Genomic DNA, 22,395 nt, shown 5'->3' on the forward strand with positions numbered 1-22,395 from the left:
AAACAAACATGATACATCAGCACACTCTGACATCAGATCACATCAGACATCTGTCCTTTTAGTAAAACATATAAGATAACCGGGCCTGGACCAGACAGCAATGAAGATCATAGAGCAGTTTGCAATAGTCCATATTCACACGGTGGCCATTTTGGAATTCAACATTGCGTTGCTGTGGCAACTGGGGTGGCATTTCATTGACTTAATGGCAACATGGCCCGCCGTGTGAATATGGTCTATGCTTCGCCCAACACAACATTTTGTGTAGAAGAGGGATACCACCGCGCCTTAACGCATTAAGACCTGGAGAAGCATCTGTGTCATTTTTAGATTGGAGCTAAAAAATCATTATTTTACACTTTGGCTATTGAAAAATAGCAGATATACAAGCTCAAAGCGCGGCACCGAGTGCCGCGCTATGAGCTTGTAGATCTGCTATTTTTGAGAAATCGTGTTAATTTGTGCAAATCTTTGAATATATATATTTTTTTTTATCAAACATTTGTAAGTCAAGTCTTTGCTTCTGGGGGGTCCCTGGAACAAAATACTTTGAGATGGGGGTCCGTGGCCAAATACATATACATTTTAGTGTCCTTGACATGAAAAAGATTGAGAACCACTGACATACATAAGTGTTTTCAAAAAACTGTTAGGATTTCGAAGACATTTACTAAATTAGTTGGAAATTCAAGTAAGAGTCTCCAGGCAAAAGGTTGGACTCTCCCTGGAGCAGAAAAATGTGATTAATAAACAGTTAATTAGTCAAGCTTTAAAACATCTTTGTTTTTCCATTCATACAGAGCCTGTCTGAAGCTGAGATGCACAGAACTTTGTTGTGGAACTCTGAACTAACTGGGCTATGACATGCAAAGAACACTAGAGGGAGACAGAGACAGAAATAACTGACAGCACTAATGGGCCCTGTTGTAGTTTGGGGGATTTTTATCTCAATATATTTAATCTTCTAAATGCTGTTATGTGCTGCTTTCAGAATATGATTTATTAAACTGATAATTCCTTAAATGAGAGCAAATTGCACTTCTCAAAACTTAAACGTTATTGAATATTGTCTGTATAATAAAGATAATATCATTTAAAGAACTGCAATTAGATTACCAGGTACATATTCATACATATACATACAGTATGTCCATAGTGTACATGTAGAGTATGTACTGTATGTTCATACATATACATTATTTAAATTAAGTTGTTAAACATTCTTAAATAAACATACATGCAACTAAAAAGGCAGCAGTCAGTGGAGCTCATATGTCTGAGGCTGTCACAATCATGACAGTTTAGTTGATGATTAATTCTTGTCATATAAATAATTATACAAAGCCTATTACTGACATAAAAATAATGTACTATAGTCAAAACAGGCCAATTACTTTATAATTGCATACATAAATTGCTAAAATAGACGTGTATGAGAATGTATTCATACAATTTACAGTTGAAAAACTGTTGCTGCCTTCCTATCCGTTATTTAAAACAAACAGACTTTTCAAAAAGATCACTCAGTTCAGTTACATTTGGTGTCATATTTCACAAAGCATGTCATGTATTTGCATTATTACGATTATGAAGTATATAGTGTTGTAGTTACAAACAAATGAAAGCTTTTTTAAATAGGCTCTGCCCATTTGATCTTTATGGACAATTGCTTTACATCCAAACTTATCATACATCAACCTTCTGTAGAGCGTATTATGGCCTTAAGACAGGGGTCTTCAACGTTCTCAGGCCAAGGACCCCCTAACTGACAGAGAGAGAGATGAAGCAGGGACCCCCTCTATATCGTACAAAATTGTGCTTCAGATTCAACTTTTTTTGTTTACTTGGTCTGCTCTTTTTCCCCTCTACAGTCTACACCTATACCTCTTTGCCAAAATTTGCCAAAAATAGCCGATCTACAAGCTCTCACAACGCCTCGCGCTGTGAGGCGTTGTGAGCTTGTAGATCGGCTATTTTTGGCTAAAGTTCTCCTCAGAAAAGGGATGGTAGGGTTCAAATGGTTAAGGTTACATAAAAAACACACACAAAGATTTGACGGACCCCCTGTAGTAACTCTGAGGATCCCCTAGGGGTCCCGGACCCCCTGTTGAAGATCCCCTCCTTAGGATATAACTCAACTTATTGTCCTTGTGTTTGGGAGTCTGGGCCAATTTTAACAAACTTGTGCTCCGTGGACTGCAATTGGGAGGATTGCAAAAGACAAAAGCAATTTTCTATTGCTAAATATTGTTCCATCTCAGCTATCATAGGCAGTGTGTCTATCTTGAGAAGATGATGTTTTATAATATCTTTAGTAAAGAATGTTCTTCCTTTATCATTTTCAAATATTTTAAGTCATCAATGTGTTATCTTTATTCCCTCTGAGTTAACCCATTAAGACCAGGAAGGGAACACATCGGGTTTCATTGTGAGATTTCTTTGGCTATTCAAAAATAGCAGATCTACAAGCTCATAGCGTGGCACCGAGTGCCGCGCTTGTAGATCTGCTATTTTTTAGGGGAAAAAAGTAGTGAAAATGTGTGCAAATCTTTCAATATATAAATACATTTTTAACTAAAATCTTTGCTTCTGGGGGTCCGTGGAACTAAATATTTAATCAGAATGGGGTCCGCGGCTTAATACATATAATTTTGGGGGTCCTTGACATGAAAGTTTGAGAATCACTGATATATAAATAGCAACATCGTTTTTTTTAAACAGTTAGGATTTAGAAGACATTTGTAGAATCCCCCCAGAAGCGAAGATTTGAGTTAAAAATGTTCACTTTCAAAATATAAATATTCAAAGATTCGCACAAATTTTCAAGATTTTTCCAAAAATAGCAGATCTACAAGCTCATAGCGCGGCACTCGGTGCCACGCTATGAGCTTGTAGATCTGCAATTTTTTAATAGCCGAGCCGAGGAGGAAAGCAGCTGGGCTTCGCGCTGCTGAAATATGCGACGCGGATTCTGAAAAAGTTTCTTCGCAAGGATCCACTCCCTGAGGTTCTGAGCCCATCCACCGCTGAATGGATCGAGGGGCATTTGTGTTCTGTACGTGACAGGATTCAGCCCCAGCTCAGCTCCAGCACAGCTCGGGAGCGCCACAAACGAGTGAGTAGGAATAAACTTGCTTTCTTGTGGCAGCACAGACGATCAAAAGCCATCCAGATCATTTTAAATGACAGTGAGTATCCTGACCCGCCTCCTTGTCCCAGTGACGTCACATCGTCTCATGTAAGAATTGTGGTCCAAAATTAAACAAACTGTTTCGGCGATATTGTCAGGGAGGAGGCTCTGTATCGTTTATGATAGTCAGTCACTTATATTTGATACAGTCTGCATCTAATTTGGTGGAAGTAACATTAATGTTTTCTCACCGTCAGTTGATGCTTCATATCCATAAGAGTCAAACCGCCGGGGTCATTTGTTTATTTTTGGAACACAGTTCTTATTTGACGCGATATTAAACACGTCTATGGGGATTCAGAATGGGGGTGGAAAACCGCGAACCAGGTAGACAAACCAAGGATGTGTAAATTACGTCAGACTTCGGTGCTCTATTACAAAAATAAATGTCACAGCCTAACACTGATCAGTGATCCACTCCCATTACCACCCTGGAATAATGGCCCGCAACCAGCACAACCTGATAACTTTCCAAACACCACCCACTTTTCACTTGATGAATTAGAGTGTGTTTTACACAGCCTACCAAATGACAGGGCTAGTGGCATAGACGGGGTAACTTATGAAAGCCTTAAGACCGCACAGTCATGTGAAAAAAATAACATCTATCTTTAATGTCTGCCTGGACAATAAGAGAGTGCCCGAGTCCTGGAAAGGAGCCATGATTCACCGTATCCCCAAAAAAAGACAACGTACCTGATGATCCACCAACATGGAGGGACGTTTCTCTGCTCACCACCATCTACAAAGTGTTCATGAAATGTCTCCTGTCTCGTGTGCTTCCCTGGCTGATAGACAATGACATCTTGTCATCAAAACAGAAAGCATACATCAACAGACAAGGGATGAATGAACATGTATTTTGTCTTAAAACTGGGATCAATGATTTTAACCCATTGAGACCTGAAGCCGATTCTACATGTCTCCTAAATCTCAACAGTTTTCTGAAAAACCTATGTTTCTATATCAGTGGTGCTCAATCTTTTTCATGTCAAGGACCCCCAACATTATATGTATTTGGCCGCAGACCCCAGTCACAATATTTTGTTCCAGGGACCCCCCCAGAAGCAAAGATTTGAGTTAAAAATGTTCGCTTTAAAAATATATATATTCAAAGATTTGCACACATTTTCACAAATTTTCAAAAATAGCAGATCTACAAGCTCATAGCGCGGCACTCGGTGCCGCGCTATGAGCTTGTAGATCTGCTATTTTTGAATAGCCCAAAGTGTAAAATAATGCCTTTTAGCGCAAATCTAAAAATGACACAGTTCCAGGTCTTAATGGGTTAAACATGAGTTAATGCACTAGAGAAAATACAACTACCCCAGGTGTTTATTGACACTATTAAGGATGTGTATGAAACATCATACATACAGGTAATATGTGGAAAACAACTCACAGACCCAATCCCTCTCCAAGTAGGCATTATCCCATTAAGACCTGGAACTGTGTCATTTTTAGACTTGAGCTAAAAAGCATTATTTTACACTTTGGGCTATTCAGAAATAGCAGATATACAAGCTCATAGCGCGGCACCGAGTGCCGCGCTACGAGCTTGTAGATCTGCTATTTTTGAAAAATCGTGAAAATGTGTGAAAATCTTTGAATATATATATTTTTTAAGCGATCATTTTTAACTCAAATCTTTGCTTCTTAGGGGGTCCCTGGAACAACATATTTTGATGGGGGTCCGCGGCCAAATACATATAATTTTGGGGGTCCTTGACATGAAAAAGATTGAGCACCACTGATATAGAAACATACGTTTTTCAGAATACTGTTATACTGGGATTTAGGAGACATGTAGAATCGGCTTCAGGTCTCAATGGGTTAAAACAGGCTGCCCATGGAGTGCCATTAACTTTGTTCTTGGCATGAATGAGTGGATAAAGTGGTTGTGTGATTGTGCCCCACCCAATGTGCTTTCCCTAAACCCTGTCCAGGGTTATGCGGACGATGTACAGCTAGCATCTCGGGAAGAGAGTGTTATTGAGAATATATGCTCTCTAGAACAGTGGTTCTCAAACTTTTTCATGTCAAGGACCCCCAAAATGATATGTATTTGGCCACGGACCCCCCATCTAAAAATATGATTCCAGGGACCCCCCAGAAGCAAAGATTTGAGTTACAAATGTTCGCTTTAAAATATGTATATTCAAAGATTTGCACAAATTTTCAAGATCTTTCAAAAATAGCAGATCTACAAGCTCATAGTGCGCCACTCGCTATGAGCTTGTATATCTGCTATTTTTGAATAGCCAAAGTATAAAAGGTCATAATTATTCTGATGCTATATTTACACATTTTGCTGGGGACCCCCTCAAGTACCCCTGGGGGTCCCCGGACCCCACTTTGAGAACCAATGCTCTAGAACAGACTTAGTTCTAGACTGGTCCGGTTTAGAGGCCAAACACTCTCAGTGTGCTGTTCTTTACCAGAGACGTAGTGGCTGCAACCGCTGGTATAAATCTAAGACTGACAAGAGTCCTGAGTTTACCATCAACTCAGAACCGATTAGTGTGTATGACCTGCATAAGACGTACAACTACCTAGGTCAGGGGTCTTCAACGTTTTCAGGCCAAGGACCCCCTAGCTGAGAGAGAGAGATAAAGCAGGGACCCCCCTCTATATTGTATAAAATTGTGTTTCAGATTTAAAAAAATGTTTTACTTAGTCTGCCCTTTTTTCCCCTCTAGCCTCTTCGACAAAAATAGCCGATCTACAAGCTCAAAAATATTTTTGGCTAAAGTTCTCCTCAGAAAAGGGATGCAAGGGTTCAAGTGGTTTAATGCATTGGTTGTCAAAGTGGGGTCCGGGGACCCCCAGGGGTCCTTGAGGGAGTTCCAGGGGGTCCCCAGCTAAATGATAGATTAGGCACCAAATTGACCCTTATGGGTCTGTAACTCTGAGAGTGTACAAATGGAACCAAATGGACCCTAACGGGTCCATTTGGTTCCATGACATGAAAAGTATTGAGCACCACTGATATAGAAACGTTTTTCAGAATACTGTTGGGATTTAGGAGACATGTAGAATCGGCTTCAGGTCTTAATGGGTTAAAACTACAAGGAAAGCTAGCTTGCCTTCCTCCAGGAGATCACACCACGTCTCATACAATATTCAAAGATTATGCAGTTGATGAGGATATATAAATAATCACCTTTACAGTCAAAGCCAGATTAAAGGTCCTTCCAACCAGACTCAATCTTTCTCTGTGGTTTCCTAATACGTTTCCTCCTCATTGTCTGCACCATGACCACACTCCACTTACTGAAACTCTGTCACATATTCTGAACGGGGGTCTTCAACAGGGGGTCCGGGACCCCTAGGGGGTCCTCAGAGTTACTACAGGGGGTCCGCCAAATCTTTGTGTGATGTGATTATTTTTTTTACCTTAACCACTTGAACCCTAGCATCCCTTCTCTGAGGAGAACTTTAGCCAATAAATAGCAGATCTACAAGCTCACAACGCCTCGCAGCGCGAGGCGTTGTGAGCTTGTAGATCTGCTATTTATTGGCAAAGAGGTGTTTGGTGTAGAGGGGAAAAAAGAGCAGACCAAGCAAACAAAAAAAAGTTTAATCTGAAACACAATTTTTACACAATATAGAGGGGGTCCCTCCCTGCTTCATCTCTCTCTCAGCTAGGGGGTCCTTGGCTTGAAAACGTTGAAGGCCCCTGATATAAGGGAATGTACATACATTGCTAGGCATGACAGAATTGTTGACCTATTAGCTAGGGAGGACATGAGCTCATATGTTTCATCATCTGTCAACATGTATTTAAGCACTCTTGTGTTTCAACTGCCATGTTCATGCTCAATAATGAGCATGATGCCTTTTCAGATGTCACAGCTAATACACCAGATGATGTTGTACACCAAACTGCTTGTGTTCATATTTGGAAGCCTCGGTAATTGGCAGTGGCCATATATGGTGGAGACGATGCTTCCTGTACCCGTGATCTGTATCCTGAAACACTTGTCGTTCAGTCTTACCAAGTTTGCGCATTTACTATTGTTTGTGTTCAAGAATTACTTGTTAAATGTCAACGCAAATAAAGATGTTAAGTGTGTGTGTGTGTGTGTGTGTGTGTGTGTGTGTGTGTGTGTGTGTGTGTGTGTGTGTGTGTGTGTGTGTGTGTGTGTGTGTGTGTGTGTGTGTGTGTGCGTGCGTGTGTGTGTGTGTGTTACCTGCTGCAGTGTGTAATTTGGCATGAGAGTTCTGTGTCTCCTCTACTTCCTGCTGCAGAGCATGCTGGTCCTGACACCTGGACCATCTCGTGACCTTCAGAGATGTCTGATGGTCAAACACCATCTGCTGCTGCATCTTTTCACTGGACATTAGACACTGACACACACACTCACACACACACACACACACACACACACACACACACACACACACACACACACACACACACACACACACACACACACACACACACACACACAGTATTAGTACCAGTAGTATTGCCATCACTGTGTGTATCAACGGTCTCAGAGTGAAAGTGTCTCAACTTGATTAAAGTGGAACAGATACTGAGGGTCATAAATGGTGATCAATAAATAAGCAGAAATAATGCTTTGATCTTTGTTGACACAATAATGCCATTTGTAGTGCATGGATTTGGGAGAAGACATGTCATATGCGGCTCAATTCATAAGCAATTATTACTACTGTAGCTAAGAAACAGTTAGTCTAAAGTTTTAAAACATCTTTGTGTTTCCATTTGTACGGAGCTCGTCTGAAGCTGATATACACACTAACTGGGCTATGACACTTAAAGAACACTAGAGGGAGACAGAGGTCTATACATAAATAACTGCTGTAGTTGGGGGAGTTGTTTCTCAATATAACTTTCTAAATCAGGGGTCTTCAACAGGGGGTCCGGGACCCCTAGGGGGTCCTCAGAGTTACTACAGGGGATCCGCCAAATTCCTTGTGTGGTGGGGAACATTACCCGAAAATAGCAGATCTACAAGCTCTCTGCGAGGCGTTGTGAGCTTGTAGATCGGCTATTTTCCCGGAGAGGCGGGGAAAGAGCAGACCAAGTACAGAGCCAACGGTCAAGTTGACTAAATATTGATGGTTTAAAGGTGATCTGTCTGAAAATACACATTCATTTGAATCCAGCCATCTATGAAATCTATGAAAAGTTGAATCTGCGACACGATTGTATGCAATATGTAGTGGGGGTCCCTGCTTCATCTCTCTGGCTAGGGGGTCCTTGGCCTGAAAAGGTTGAAGACCCCTGTTCTAAATGCTTTAGTGCTGGTTTCACAATATATGAATGAAACCACAATCATTTATTAGACTGATAATTCCTTTAACCCATTAAGACCTGGAACTGTGTCATTTTTAGATTTGAGCTAAAAAGCATTATTTTACACTTTTGGCTATTCAAAAATAGCAGATATACAAGCTCAAGCTCAATTTTTCAGAAATAGCAGATCTATAAGCTCATAGCGCGGCACTATAGATCTGCTTTTTCTGGAGAAAAAAAAATGAAAATGTGTGCAAATCTTGAATATATATATTTTTAAAGCAAACATTTTTAACTAAAATCTTTGCTTCTGGGATCCCCTGGAACAACATATTTTGAGATGGGGGTCGGCGGCCAAATACATATCATTCTGGGGGTCCTTGACATGAAAAGTATTGAGCACCACTGATATAGAAACGTTTTTCAGAATACTGTTGGGATTTAGGAGACATGTAGAATCGGCTTCAGGTCTTAATGGGTTAAAACTACAAGGAAAGCTAGCTTGCCTTCCTCCAGGAGATCACACCGTGTCTCATACAATATTCAAAGATTATGCAGTTGATGAGGATATATAAATAATCACCTTTACAGTCAAAGCCAGATTAAAGGTCCTTCCAACCAGACTCAATCTTTCTCTGTGGTTTCCTAATACGTTTCCTCCTCATTGTCTGCACCATGACCACCACACTCCACTTACTGAAACTCTGTCATATATTCTGAACGGCTGCTATGTATATAAGGCAGGGGTCTTCAACAGGGGGTCCGGGACCCCCTAGGGGGTCCTCAGAGTTACTACAGGGGGTCCGCCAAATCTTTGTGTGATGTGATTTTTTTTTTACCTTAACCACTTGAACCCTAGCATCCCTTCTCTGAGGAGAACTTTAGCCAATAAATAGCAGATCTACAAGCTCACAACGCCTCGCGCTGCAGATCTACAAGCTCATAGCGCGGCACTCGGTGCCACGCTATGAGCTTGTAGATCTGCTATTTTTGAGTAGCCAAAGAAATCTAAAGTGACACAGATGCGTTCAAGGTCTTAATGGGTTAGTTGACTATTAATTATTGTCATATAAATACTTGTGATGAATGATTTAACTGTGTTTTTTCATTGAACATTATACAATATATTACTGATATAAAAATAATGTACTGTGGTCAAAACAGGCTAATTACTTAATTACTATAATTGCATACTAAAATTGCATGAACATTGATTGATTCATACAATTTACAGTTGGAAAAACAGTTGTTGCTGAGTCACTGTCCGTTATTTTAAAACATAAACTAACTAATCAAACAGACTTTTCAAAATGCACTCAGATCTAATACATTGGGTGTCATGTTTCACAGAGCATATACATGATATATATGTGATTATATTATAATAATTATATATCTGCCGGTGCACTTTTTGTTTACAAAGCCTAAAAGGCTGAAATGTCATTTCTACGTTCCAATGTTCAATGGAAAAAATCAATTAACCCATTAAGACCAGGACGCATCTGTGTGTGATTTTTAGATTTCTGTGACGATTCAAAAATAGCAGATCTACAAGCTCATAGCGCGAGTGCCGCGCTATGAGCTTGTAGATCTGCTATTTTTGGAAGAAAAAAAAACATGAAAATGTGTGTGAATCTTTCAGAAGCAAAGATTTGGTGTAGAAGATTTGGACTCGGTGCCGCGCTATGAGCTTGTAGATCTGCTGTTTTTGAATGGCCCAACGAAAAGAAAAGAAAACACAGATGTGTTCCCGTCTTAAAGGGTTAAATTCTCATGTATTTGTAAGAGAATTAATGGTCTAGCACAATGTCATGATGGTGACTGACAGCCCCTACCCAGAACGATCACGTTTCAGGTTATGGAAGGTTCTGGGTTACCCTTCATAGTCGAAAAGAAACACAAATAATCCTCCTAACCTGAATCTTTTCCCAATTAAAAAAAAGATGTGCATTTTTTTTTAACCATAAAGCCACCATCTGTCCATCATGATGTCTTGTAATAATAATGTCAATTTCTACTATACTGTTGTGGGGGACATTTGGTAGCCTGCTCATCACAAGTTTGGCCACACACACACACACGCACAGTGGATAAAGTAACTAAGTACATTTACTCAGGTACTGTACTTAAGTAAAATGTTGAGGTATTTTTTACTTTACTGGAGTATTTAACAATTTTTAGTACTTTTACTTCACTACATCTCAGAGGCAAATATTATACTTTTACTCCTCCACAATTATTTGAAAACTTTAGTTACTAATTACTTTGTAGATTTAATTATTATTACAAAACATACATTAACCACTTCAACCCTATATATATTTAGACCATTTGAAAATAGCCAATCTACAAGCTCACAATGCGTCGCATTGCAACACATTGTGAGCTTGTAGATCTGCCATATTCAAAATATTTGTATACATTATAGACATTTGAAAACGTGTGAAATGGGACATTCTGCATAATGAGTAGGCTACTTTCTACTTGTGGTACAAATTCTCAGGCCATTTTTTAATCCCAGACTTTTACTTGTAATTTCTACATTGCAGTAATACTAAGTACTTTTTCCACCACTGCGCGCACGCGCACACGCACGCACACACGCGCACACACACACACACACACACACACACACACACACACACACACACACACACACACACACACACACCACAACAACAAAAACAATTCAATCCAAGCTATACATGACAGGAGAGCATGTTCAAACCTATGGTTCAAACAGACAATGCATATAATTCCACTGACTTGGTCGGTCCAGGACCACAACACAACACAACATTAGGCCAATAGCTTCTTGTGGAACTTTAAGTTTTAAAAAGTATAGTTTACAGAATACGACAGAGATTGCATGTCCCCCTACAGCGTTTGCAACTGCATCAGTGTTGCCAGATTGTGCGAGAGAAATAAGCAGCCAGGTCTATGAAAACAACCCCAACAGAAGGCCACATGAGCAGCACTTTAAACACAACAGCATGTTCAAACAGACAATGCATATCATTCCTACAAGCTCCTAACATTCCTACAAGTTCACATGCGACGCGTTGTGAGCTTGTAGATCTGCTATTTTCAAAATAATCTTGAAAAAAAGCAATATATGTTTTAACACAAATCTGGTATGGGGGTCCCTGGCACAAAATATGTGCAGATGGGGGTCCGCAGACAAATACATTAATTGACATGAAAACTACACTTCAGAAACAAGCCCAAAAAATCACAACCACCAATAAATACAAGCGACTATATTAAAAAAAAACAGCTCGCTTATAATAAGCGGACATGGCAACCATGAACTGCCAGCTGAACATCATCACATCAACATCAACCAGAGTTAAACATTATATCATTATATTATACCTCTATGAGTGAAACTCTTTAACAGCTTGTCGTCGACTTGAGACTTCATTTGAAAGACTTACTAAACATTAAACATGCGCTGCCAATTAACCAGCCTTAGGCAATGAAAAGTGCGTAGTTAGTCAGGCCTGTACAAACCAACTACGCTACGCACTCTTAATTTATTATTTAAATTGCCTCATTAAACACGAAGTCTGCATCCCAACCTAAAGTGTTGGTTTAGGTTTGAACATGTCTTTACACTGACTGCTAAAACATGTAACAGTTAGAAGTCATAACGTTCCAAATCAGTGCAAACAGACATTAATTCATCATAAGGCCTACCTGTTGGTAGCCCCGCCCCCCTCGTAGTTGTCGTTCCGTTTGAAACCAAAACAACGTCAAACCCTCTAAGCCAGGAGACGATAAATCCATTAGTTCAACGAAGTTTCAATAATAGTGTTTGAATGATGATAAAGATGACGTTTTTACAAATTAGTTGACTGACTGTATACCTAAAAACTGCTGTCCTGTCACTCTGCAGCCAGCATCTCCGTGTGTGTGTGTGAGTGAGTGAGTGAGTGAGTGTGTGTGTGTGTGTGTGTGTGTGTGTGTGTGCGTGCGTGCGTGCGTGTGTTCGAAGCTACAGTTGTGAGCATTATGGCGCCCCGCCCCTTAATAGTCGAAACGAAACACAAATGTCTGAAAATCCTCCTAGAAAGTAGAAACCGGAATCTTTTCCTAATTCTAAAAAAAATACGTTTGTTTGTTTGTTTTTTAACCATTAAACATCTATTTAATTTGTGAAGACAAAGGACAAGGTTCTCACACAGAACTGTCTATTAGGCTACTGAGTCTTCTCACATAGGCCTGTCACGATTATGACATTTCATAACTGGGTTTTTGTCATTGAACACTGGAATACATAAATAAGAATGACATGTTTTTAGGCTTTTAAGTTGCTCAGGGCAGATATGACAAAAAAAACTAAATATACAAATAAATTACTGTCATATTTAATAACTTTATACTGTAAAACACAAACAAAATCATTAATAGTAGAAATAGCCGATCTACAAGCTCAACACTAGATCTGCTATTTCCACTATTTCAGAACATGTTAGGAAATATACGAATATTTTTTAACAAATTGCTATAAATTGCAATACATTATTCGAATAATGATTAGGCGATTATGTAATAATTGTGACAGGCCTATCTCTCAAATTCTAGGCCTAGTAGCTCCTTGGAAAAAAATTGCCTACGACAGTATAAGTGCGTAGGCCTACTATGAGGCCTACATGTCCCTCAGACAGAGATAAGTGCGTAGGGCCTACATGTCCCTCAGACTCAGACAGAGATAAGTGCGTAGGGCCTACATGTCCCTCAGGCTCAGACAGAGATAAGTGCGTAGGGCCTACATGTCCCTCGGGCCCCTGCAGCATAATAAAGCTGCGTCATCAACTGAACGTCGAGTATCCAGATTGTATTGGACTTTATTCTCTGCAAATATTTCCGTTGTGATCAACGTTGTGATAAAGTCCAGATATTAGCAGATATTAAAGTCCAATTCCATAGTTGAGCTCAAGAAAAGTTGGTTGTTGCCTCAGTTAGGCCTGATATGAACCAGCTACGCACTCTCTTAATTGATTAAATTAGCTCATTATAAACACGAAGTCTGCACCCCCCCAAAAAAAGCGTTGGTTAAAAGTTTTATCAAATAGTTTGTGTGCCACACATAGTTGAAGACATAACATGAAACTATCACAACATTCCAAATGCAAACATGTCATTAATTCATCATAAGGCCTACAGTACCTGTTGCTGGTCAGGAGGACTGGACACAGTGGACGGTCGTCGTGTGACGCACTTTCTTTATTTCGCCTGAAAAAAACAAAAACAACGGCAAAAACCCGGCCGACGAAGCATCAGTTTAACGAAGCTTCATAAAAGTGTAACGTGGTGACACTGTCTAGGAGAATAACACGGTCTACTACTATAGTTTTACAAAAGTTTAGTAAAACTAAACCTGCTGCACCGTCCGTCACCAGCATCTCTCCTCCATCATGCGTAATGAGTGTGTAGGAGCTCCAGCTGTGTTATGCACACAACCCCCCCCCCCCTCCCCCCCCCTCCTCTCCTTTCCTCTCCTCTCCTCTCCAAAAATACTTGGAAAATGTTTTTAAGTGTAAAGTAGACTAGACCAGTGGTTCTCAAACTTTTTCATGTCAAGGACCCCCAAAATGATATGTATTTGGCCGCGGACCCCCATCTAAAAATATTTTGTTCCAGGGACCCCCCAGAAGCAAAGATTTGAGTTACAAATATGAATATTGAATATTTGTTTTTTAAAGCAAAGATTTGCACACATTTTCAAGATTTTTCAAAAATAGCAGATCTACAAGCTCATAGCGCGGCACTCGGTGCCGCGCTATGAGCTTGTATATCTGCTATTTTTGAATAGCCGAAAGTATAATAGGTTAAAATTATTCTGATGCTATATTTACACATTTTGCTGGGTACCCCCTGGAACCCCCTCAAGTACCCCTGGGGGTCCCCGGACCCCACTTTGAGAACCAAGGGACTAGACTATAGTCTGCATGATTAGAACATGCTTAAACATTCGAGAATTAAGGTCTAATAGTTCTACAAATGCTACAAATAGCTACAAAACCTGCATATCCAGTCGTTTTGGGGCATAGACAAGAAGTTGAAGGATGAAATTAAGTCTGATAATGATGATACCGTGCATGTTCACATCATGTAATGCTTGATAATTACATTATTATTATGATAATTAAGATTATTAGTATTAGTATTAGTATTATAATGATGTACCGTGCACATGTTCACATCATGTAATACTTTACATTATACTTCAAATGTTTAATTCTTTAACATATTGGACAAAATAGCCAATTTTACATCGAGGTGCCCAGATCTCCCTAGTGCCCACCTATCTTGTATCAGTCAGTAGGCTAGTGCTGTGTCACTTTGTCGCACACACACACACACACACACACACACACACACACACACACACACACACACACACACACACACACACACACACACACACACACACACACACACACACACACACACACACAGTAGGCCATTTGCTGATATCCCAGATAATCTCCCTTTATTTCACAGTCTAATGTGAGCAGGTATGCCTTCCACATACTGTAGTGCAGTACGTGACCCATAGGGGGTCCTCAGAGTTACTACAGGGGGTCCGCCAAATCTGTGTGTGATATGATGTTTTTTTTTACCTTAACCACTTGAACTTAGCATCCCTTTTCTGAGGAGAACTTTAGCCAAAAATAGCAGATCTACAAGCTCTCAACGCCTCGCGCTGCGAGGCGTTGAGAGCCTGTAGATCGGCTATTTTTGTCAAAGAGGCATAGGAGTAGAGGGAAAAAAGAGCAGACCAAGTAAACAAATAAAGTGTCATCTTAAACACAATTTTATACAATACAGGTATAGGGGGTCCCTGCTTCATCTCTCTCTCAGCTAGGGGGTCCTTGGCCTGAAAACGTTGAAGACCCCTGCTGTAGTGTGAAAAAGTGCTGCATAAGGCCCTGGTAAAGCAGAACAGGGTTGTGTCGTTGTGTCACCTGCAGTGCCCTGCTGACTGTTTGGGAAGCTTGTGTTATTTGCACTCAACTGATTCTTGCCAGAAGTTGCCACATTATTCATTTACATCAAATACATCACAACAGTTTGAATAGGAGTGGATGAGGTTACCTGTGAGTCACTGGCCAAAACAGAAAAGCGCTCTAACAATACCTAACATATTATTACCATACACTTGTGTTGGCAACCTCCCTCCCTCATATATGGTATAAGAATACTTGGATATGAGGTGATCGATCTCGCAGTGTCTTAAGAAGAGTGAACATGAATGTTTATTTCAGAAAACAACACCAAAAATATATATAACATTAAGAATTAAACATGAATGCACACATCAAGCCCACAAGACGGGAGGAAAAGATGGTTATTTCATTTTTGTCTTTTTTTCAGCCAGCCACTGGTCCACTGCACTGACTTGTACTAGTAGCCTATATCATTGGTTCTCAAAGTGGGGTCCGGGGACCCCCAGGGGTACTTGAGGGGGTTCCAGGGGGTCCCCAGCTAAATGATGGACAGGAACCAAATGGACCCTTATGAGTCTGTAACTCTGAGAGTGTACAAATGGAACCAAATTGACCTGTTAGGGTCCATTTGGTTCGATTTGTACACTCTCAGAGTTAAATTAACATTGATTTTACAATATGAATTGTGGTTGAAATGAAAATGGTTGAGAATCCCTGCTAGAGCCGTAAAAAAAAACTCTTCTCTTATGGGGGTCCCTGGCTTATCTTTTCAAATGGGGGTCCGCGGGCTAACAAGTGTCAATTTGGGGGTCCTTGACATGAAAAAGTTTGAGAACCACTGGCCTATATCACACAAAAGCGCCCTGAGTCGTATTGGCTGTGTCCAAAGTCAGCTGACACATTACCTGGTTTTCTAGCTTTTCTTTTTCTGCCACTGCTCTCACCCTCTTTTCTCTTCTTTCTCTTCCTCCAGGCGGTGGTCCTGGGTATACCCTAGCATCGTCCCCCGGTGCCTCCTGTTCCTCCAGGCGGTGGTCCTGGGTATACCCTAGCATCGTCCCCCGGTGCCTCCTGTTCCTCCAGGCGGTGGTCCTGGGTATACCCTAGCATCGTCCCCCGGTGCCTCCTGTTCCTCCAGGCGGTGGTCCTGGGTATACTCTAGCATCGTCCCCCGGTGCCTCCTGTTCCTCCAGCCACCGCTGCCGCGTCCAACCAGGACCAGGACGAAGAACCGGCTCTTATACAGTAGGCCTGGTCCTGCTCCGCCCTCCTGGCAAGGCCGCACTCATTGCTGGGGTCACCAGGCTTCATCTGGCCGCAGTGGTGGAAAAAGTAAAGTAAAAGTATCAATACTGCAATGTAGAAGTACTCTGTTACGAGTAAATGTCCGGAATTCAAAATTGACTTGAGTGAAAGTACAAAAGTATTGGCATCAAAATGCTACTTAAAGTACCAAAAGTAAAAGTACTAAAATGTTTGAAAATAGCAGATCTACAAGCTCACAACCCGTCGCTTCGCGACGCGTTGTGAGCTTGTAGATCGGCTATTTTCAAATAGCCTAGGTATAAAATAAGGCTGAAGTGGATAATGTATGTTTTATAATGTAATAATTTATATCTCCTAAGGGGGTCCCTGCTTCATCTCTCTCTCAGCTAGGGGGTCCTTGGCCTGAAAACGTTGAAGACCCCTGTATTAAACTTCATTCACAGCCGTATCAAGATCTTGTACACACCTTCTCTTGGAATCTCCTCGTGATCGTTTTAATGTCATTAGAGGATGGACACTAAAGGCTTGTTTGCCTACCTGCTACCACATGGGCACACACACAAGCGACTGTGCACACAAAACAACTTCACACACACACACATGCACCTTTATGTTATAGGCAAAAAAATGTCTTGCTTGTAGATCTTCTATTTTTGCTCTTTGTTGCACGACAAAGTATAAAGGTCTTAAGTGGTTAGTTACGGTACATCCAACATGCATGTCAGGGTTTTGGAACCCTCAAAACACAAAAGGATGGAAGCTCAGGTGCAGAGGAGTTTACTGAAACACAAACTGAACAGAAGAATCCAAAGAGTCAAAAGGCCAGAAGATCTCACAAAAATCAAAAGAATAAATAAACAAAGCCTACTTTCTCACAAGTAGGCTAAAGTTGTACAGTCACAAAGTACCTTCAAAAACTTTATGTTGAACTCTTAACCATAGAACACTGAACCATAAAAGACACAAGTAGTTTTGTACAATCTGTATGGTAGAGCATTGGTTCTCAAAGTGGGGTCCGGGGACCCCCAGGGGTCCTTGAGTGAGTTCCAGGGGGTCCCCAGCTAAATGATTGATTAGGCACCAAATGGACCCTTATGGGTCTGTAACTCTGAGAGTGTACAAATGGAACCAAATGGACCCGTTAGATTTTATAATATAAATTGCGGTCCAAGTGATAGAATGGGGGTCTGTAGCCCTATTACATGTCAAACTGGGGGTCCTTGAAAAGAAAATGGTTGAGAATCACTGCTAGAGCCGTAAAAAATATCTTCTCTTATCGGGGTCCCTGGCATATCTTTTGAAATGGGGGTCCGCGGGCTAATAGGTGTCAATTTGGGGGTCCTTGACATGAAAAGGTTTGAGAACCACTGTGGTAGAGTATATAAATACAATATAACTTATACAATCTGTATGGTAGAGTATGTAAATACAATATAACGTGAGACATTTAGATCGTGTCAAAGGTCATGTCTCAACTAGAAGCAGGATCTGACTCAAATTTTGACCTGATGGCCAAGATTAAGTTTATCCCCTGAGCAAGCAGGCCGGCTCTCTATTAGCTCAATGGTAAACATTTCAGCACTTAAGCAGCAGGAAACCGGGTTCAAATCCGGGGTAGAAGAGGAGAGTTAGTGCTGCTTTAATGCTCTATCTATGAATTTAACACGATGGAAACATGTTCCCAGGACTTTTTCTTGTTATCCTTTTAGCCTAAATGTTTTACTGTACCTCCGTGCTGTTTACATTTTTGACTAATAAAGTATTCAATCAATCAATCAATCAATCAATCAAAAACTAAGTATACAGCGTTTAAGTAAGCGATCCCTGCTTCAGTTGAATATTAGTCCAAATCATAGACACTCAGTCGTGTGTGATAAATACACATCAATGTGTGCCTGTTACCTATAGCTTATCATCCAGTTCAGTACAACCCCCCTGATGTCATACCTTTCCAATTAATTCATATATGATGATCAAAATGGTATCAATTGCCTTTTATTAAAACTACAAATACTCCCACTCCATACTTCATGTTATCTATTAGAAAATAGTATTTTTCTCTGTTCCATTGATGATTTTGTTCTGCTCAATTTCAATCTGCATGTGTCAACAATTCATGTCTTTCAAAGACTTTGTCCAGCCTGCTGGCAAAGAGTTTCCCCTATATTTGTTTTAGTACTGAGAAAGTGAAATTGATGGTTATCTCCAGCTGTATATAGTAGGATAACCTTAGTTGTCTTTAGTTTATATAGAAATACACCTGTTTTGAATGACAAGTTACAGATGAAAGTTAATGGTTTTCAAATTACATCGAATTATTTAGTTGAAAACACTAAATCCATATCAATATCATTTGTGGACCTTGTAGCTTTACATGAACTACAAATCGATAAATCGATCATTTCCTTTTCATCTACAAACAGACTGGTATTAACCACTTGAACCCTACATACTCCATTTTAAGTCAAATAAATACAATCTCACAATGTCGCAACATGGCACTCTGTTCAGTATAATAACTGACCTTCTGACATTTAACAGCAGTGGTTTATGTTGTAAAGAGATTTTTCTCAGGGTTTATCTTGTTCAAAGTCACGCAGATTATGATCAGTGAAACGGCATGTTTAACAGTCAATTCCTTCCCAATAATCCATTCAATTACGAATTGGTCTTACTGAACTGAAATGGTAAAAGTACCATGGCTCATAGGCCACAGAATACAAAATATAAATGTACAATATGTCACCATTGAAGTTGAACTGTATTAACAATCATGTCAAGATACACACCTTCTATTGGAACCTCCCTGTGCTTGTTTTTCTCCAATGCTTCTTAGGTGCCATTCTCTAAAGAATATGTTGCTTTAAGACAGGGGTCTTCAACAGGGGGTCCGGGACCCCTAGGGGGCCCTCAGAGTTACTACAAGGGGTCTGCCACATCTTTGTGTGTGCGTGTTTTTTTAACCGTAACCACTTGAATCCTACCATCCCTTTTCTGAGGAGAACTTTAGAAATAGCAGATCTACAAGCTCACAACGCCTCGCGCTGAGCTTGTAGATCGGCTATTTTTGGCAAATTTTGGCAGAGAGGTATAGGTGTAGAGTAGACTGTAGAGGGGAAAAAGAGCAGACCAAGTAAGCAAAAAAAGTTTAATATGAAACACAATTTTGTACAATATAGAGGGGGTCCCTGCTTCATCTCTCTCTCTCTCTCTCAGCTAGGGGGTCCTTGGCCTGAGAACGTTGGCCTGAGAAGCTTTAAGATGCAAATATTTGAGGCAAAACATGTGTGAGAAAGATAGTAGTGAAGTTGACGGTATCTGTTCAGTCAGGTTTGTGTTTGAGGGAAGGTAATGAGCTGAGGTTTGGTACCCTACCCTCCCAGTCCCAGTCCTAGCTGTCTGACTGTGTCTCTGGTTGTTGGAGGCAGGATGATAGCAGCCAGGCAGGCTGGCTGACCCCCCACAGAGAGAGGGCCATTGTTCTGCTGCCCATGTGACCAAGAGGCCATGCAGTGTCAAGAGTTCAACTTCACACCCTTTCCTTCAGTGGACAAGTGTTGTGTTGCTCACTTAAAAAGCATAAAAAGTAACAATGTAGGGCCTGTGATTCTCAAGTCCTGTGTTGAGGGTCACACATGAAAACAAATGCATTAAGTTGGAACAAAATAAGTCCAGAACCAACCAGTTTATTTAAAACATTTTGCCCAGGACATGATGGTTACTGCTTGATGAGCCAAGGAGTCAGTCAGTCAGTCAGTCAGACTGTCTCTCTCTCTCTCTCTCTCTCTCGCACGCACGCACCCACACATGCACACGCACAAACACACACACACACACACACACACACACACACACACACACACACACACACACACACACACACACACACACACACACACACACACACAGCCCCCTGCTCCCACTATAGCTCTGTGTAAACAGACAACAGACTAGTTACCTTTTAAAATACAAACTGAATAATTGTATTTTGTTGTTAAAAATACATACACACGTACTACATGTAAGTAAGGATAACCTTTTCATTTTGCAGGGACCCCCTCTATTTTGTATAAAATTGTGTTTCAGATCAACTTTTGCTGCTCTTTTTCCCCTCGACACCTATAACTCTTTGCCAAAAATAGCAGATCTACAAGCTCACAACGCCTCGCCTCAGAAAAGGGATGCTAGAGACTAGGGTTCAAGTGGTTAATGTAAAATAAAAAAATCCTATCACACAAGGATTTGGCGGACCCCTTGTAGTAACTCTGAGGACCCCCTAGGGGTCCCGGACCCCCTGTTGAAGACCCCTGGTCTAGTTGGCAGATAGTTAGAGAGTTCATCTTGTGTGCAGTGGGTGTTCTCACAGGCTGTCTTCTCTGGGAGACAGGACTGTCTGAGGTGGAATCTCTCAACGGTGAAGCTGTGTGTGTGTGTGTGTGTGTGTGTGTGTGTGTGTGTGTGTGTGTGTGTGTGTGTGTGTGTGTGTGTGTGTGTGTGTGTGTGCTCACATAGAGCAGTGGTTCTTGGAACAAAATAAGTCCAGAACCAACCACTTAATTTAACACACACACACACACACACACACACACACACACACACACACACACACACACACACACACACACACACACACACACACACACACACCCAAGCCTCCTGCTCCCACTATAGCTCTGTGTAAACAGACTAGCTACCTTTCAAAGTACAAGCTGAAGAATTGTGTTTTGTTGTTAAAAGTACATACACATGGATTCTCTCAGTGGTGAAACTGTGCTCACCTAGAGCAGTGGTTCTCAACCTTTTCAGGCCACGCCCCCCCAAAATAATCATATTTGAACTGGGGGCCCCACAAAAAAATCATATTTGAACTGGGGGCCCCACAAAAAAATCAAGCTCTGATAAGCATTTGGAATTGTAGGAGTTGAAGCATTACATTTATTTTGACTCGGTTCGACAGATAAATATTGTAAAAATAGCCGCTCTACAAGCTCACGTTGTGAGCTTGTAGAGCGGCAATTTTCAAAATGTTTGCCTCTTTCTAATATTAATTGACAATTCGGATAACAATAACAGTTGTTACTTATGGTATAGTGTGTTGATTACTTTTGATGCAGTAATGGTCTTATTTCTTTTCTTTCTTTCTATCTTTTAGGTATTACAAAACATAGTGTAACTGTATTTGTAACCTGAATGTGTTTGAATTTGTTTTTTGAGGTATCATTAAGATGTTACATTTATAATTAAGTCTATTTTTTGATACTGTAATGTAATGTAATGTAATGTAATTTATTTCTGTGTGGACCCCAGGAAGAGTAGCTGCTGCTAAGGTAGTAGCTAATGGGGATCCAAATAAACAAAAAAACAAACAAAAAGGTCTTCAGAGTCCTTAAATTGTCACTTCACTGTCATTTGGGAACCCCACCGAAATCATGGTTTATTACCACTGACCTAGCAGTGGTTCCCAAACGGTGTGCTGAGGCATGCTGGAGTGCTGGAATGGGTAGTGCAGTGTAAGTCTAGATGTGTCTCAGAATGAAGTGGAAACCGAGCTACACTTCCTAACCGTCTGTCCATGGTACCAAGACATCAGAGACACATACTTCCCACAGATTACAACCACACACAGAGATTTTGAAAACATGACCAATAACAAAAAACTCCCATATCTGCTGGGCGAAGTACAACAATGTGCAAACACAGCAGCAAGATTCGTGAGT

Source organism: Gymnoscopelus microlampas (genome assembly GCF_963454915.1).
Source record: "Gymnoscopelus microlampas genome assembly, chromosome: 6".
Taxonomy (NCBI): domain Eukaryota; kingdom Metazoa; phylum Chordata; class Actinopteri; order Myctophiformes; family Myctophidae; genus Gymnoscopelus; species Gymnoscopelus microlampas.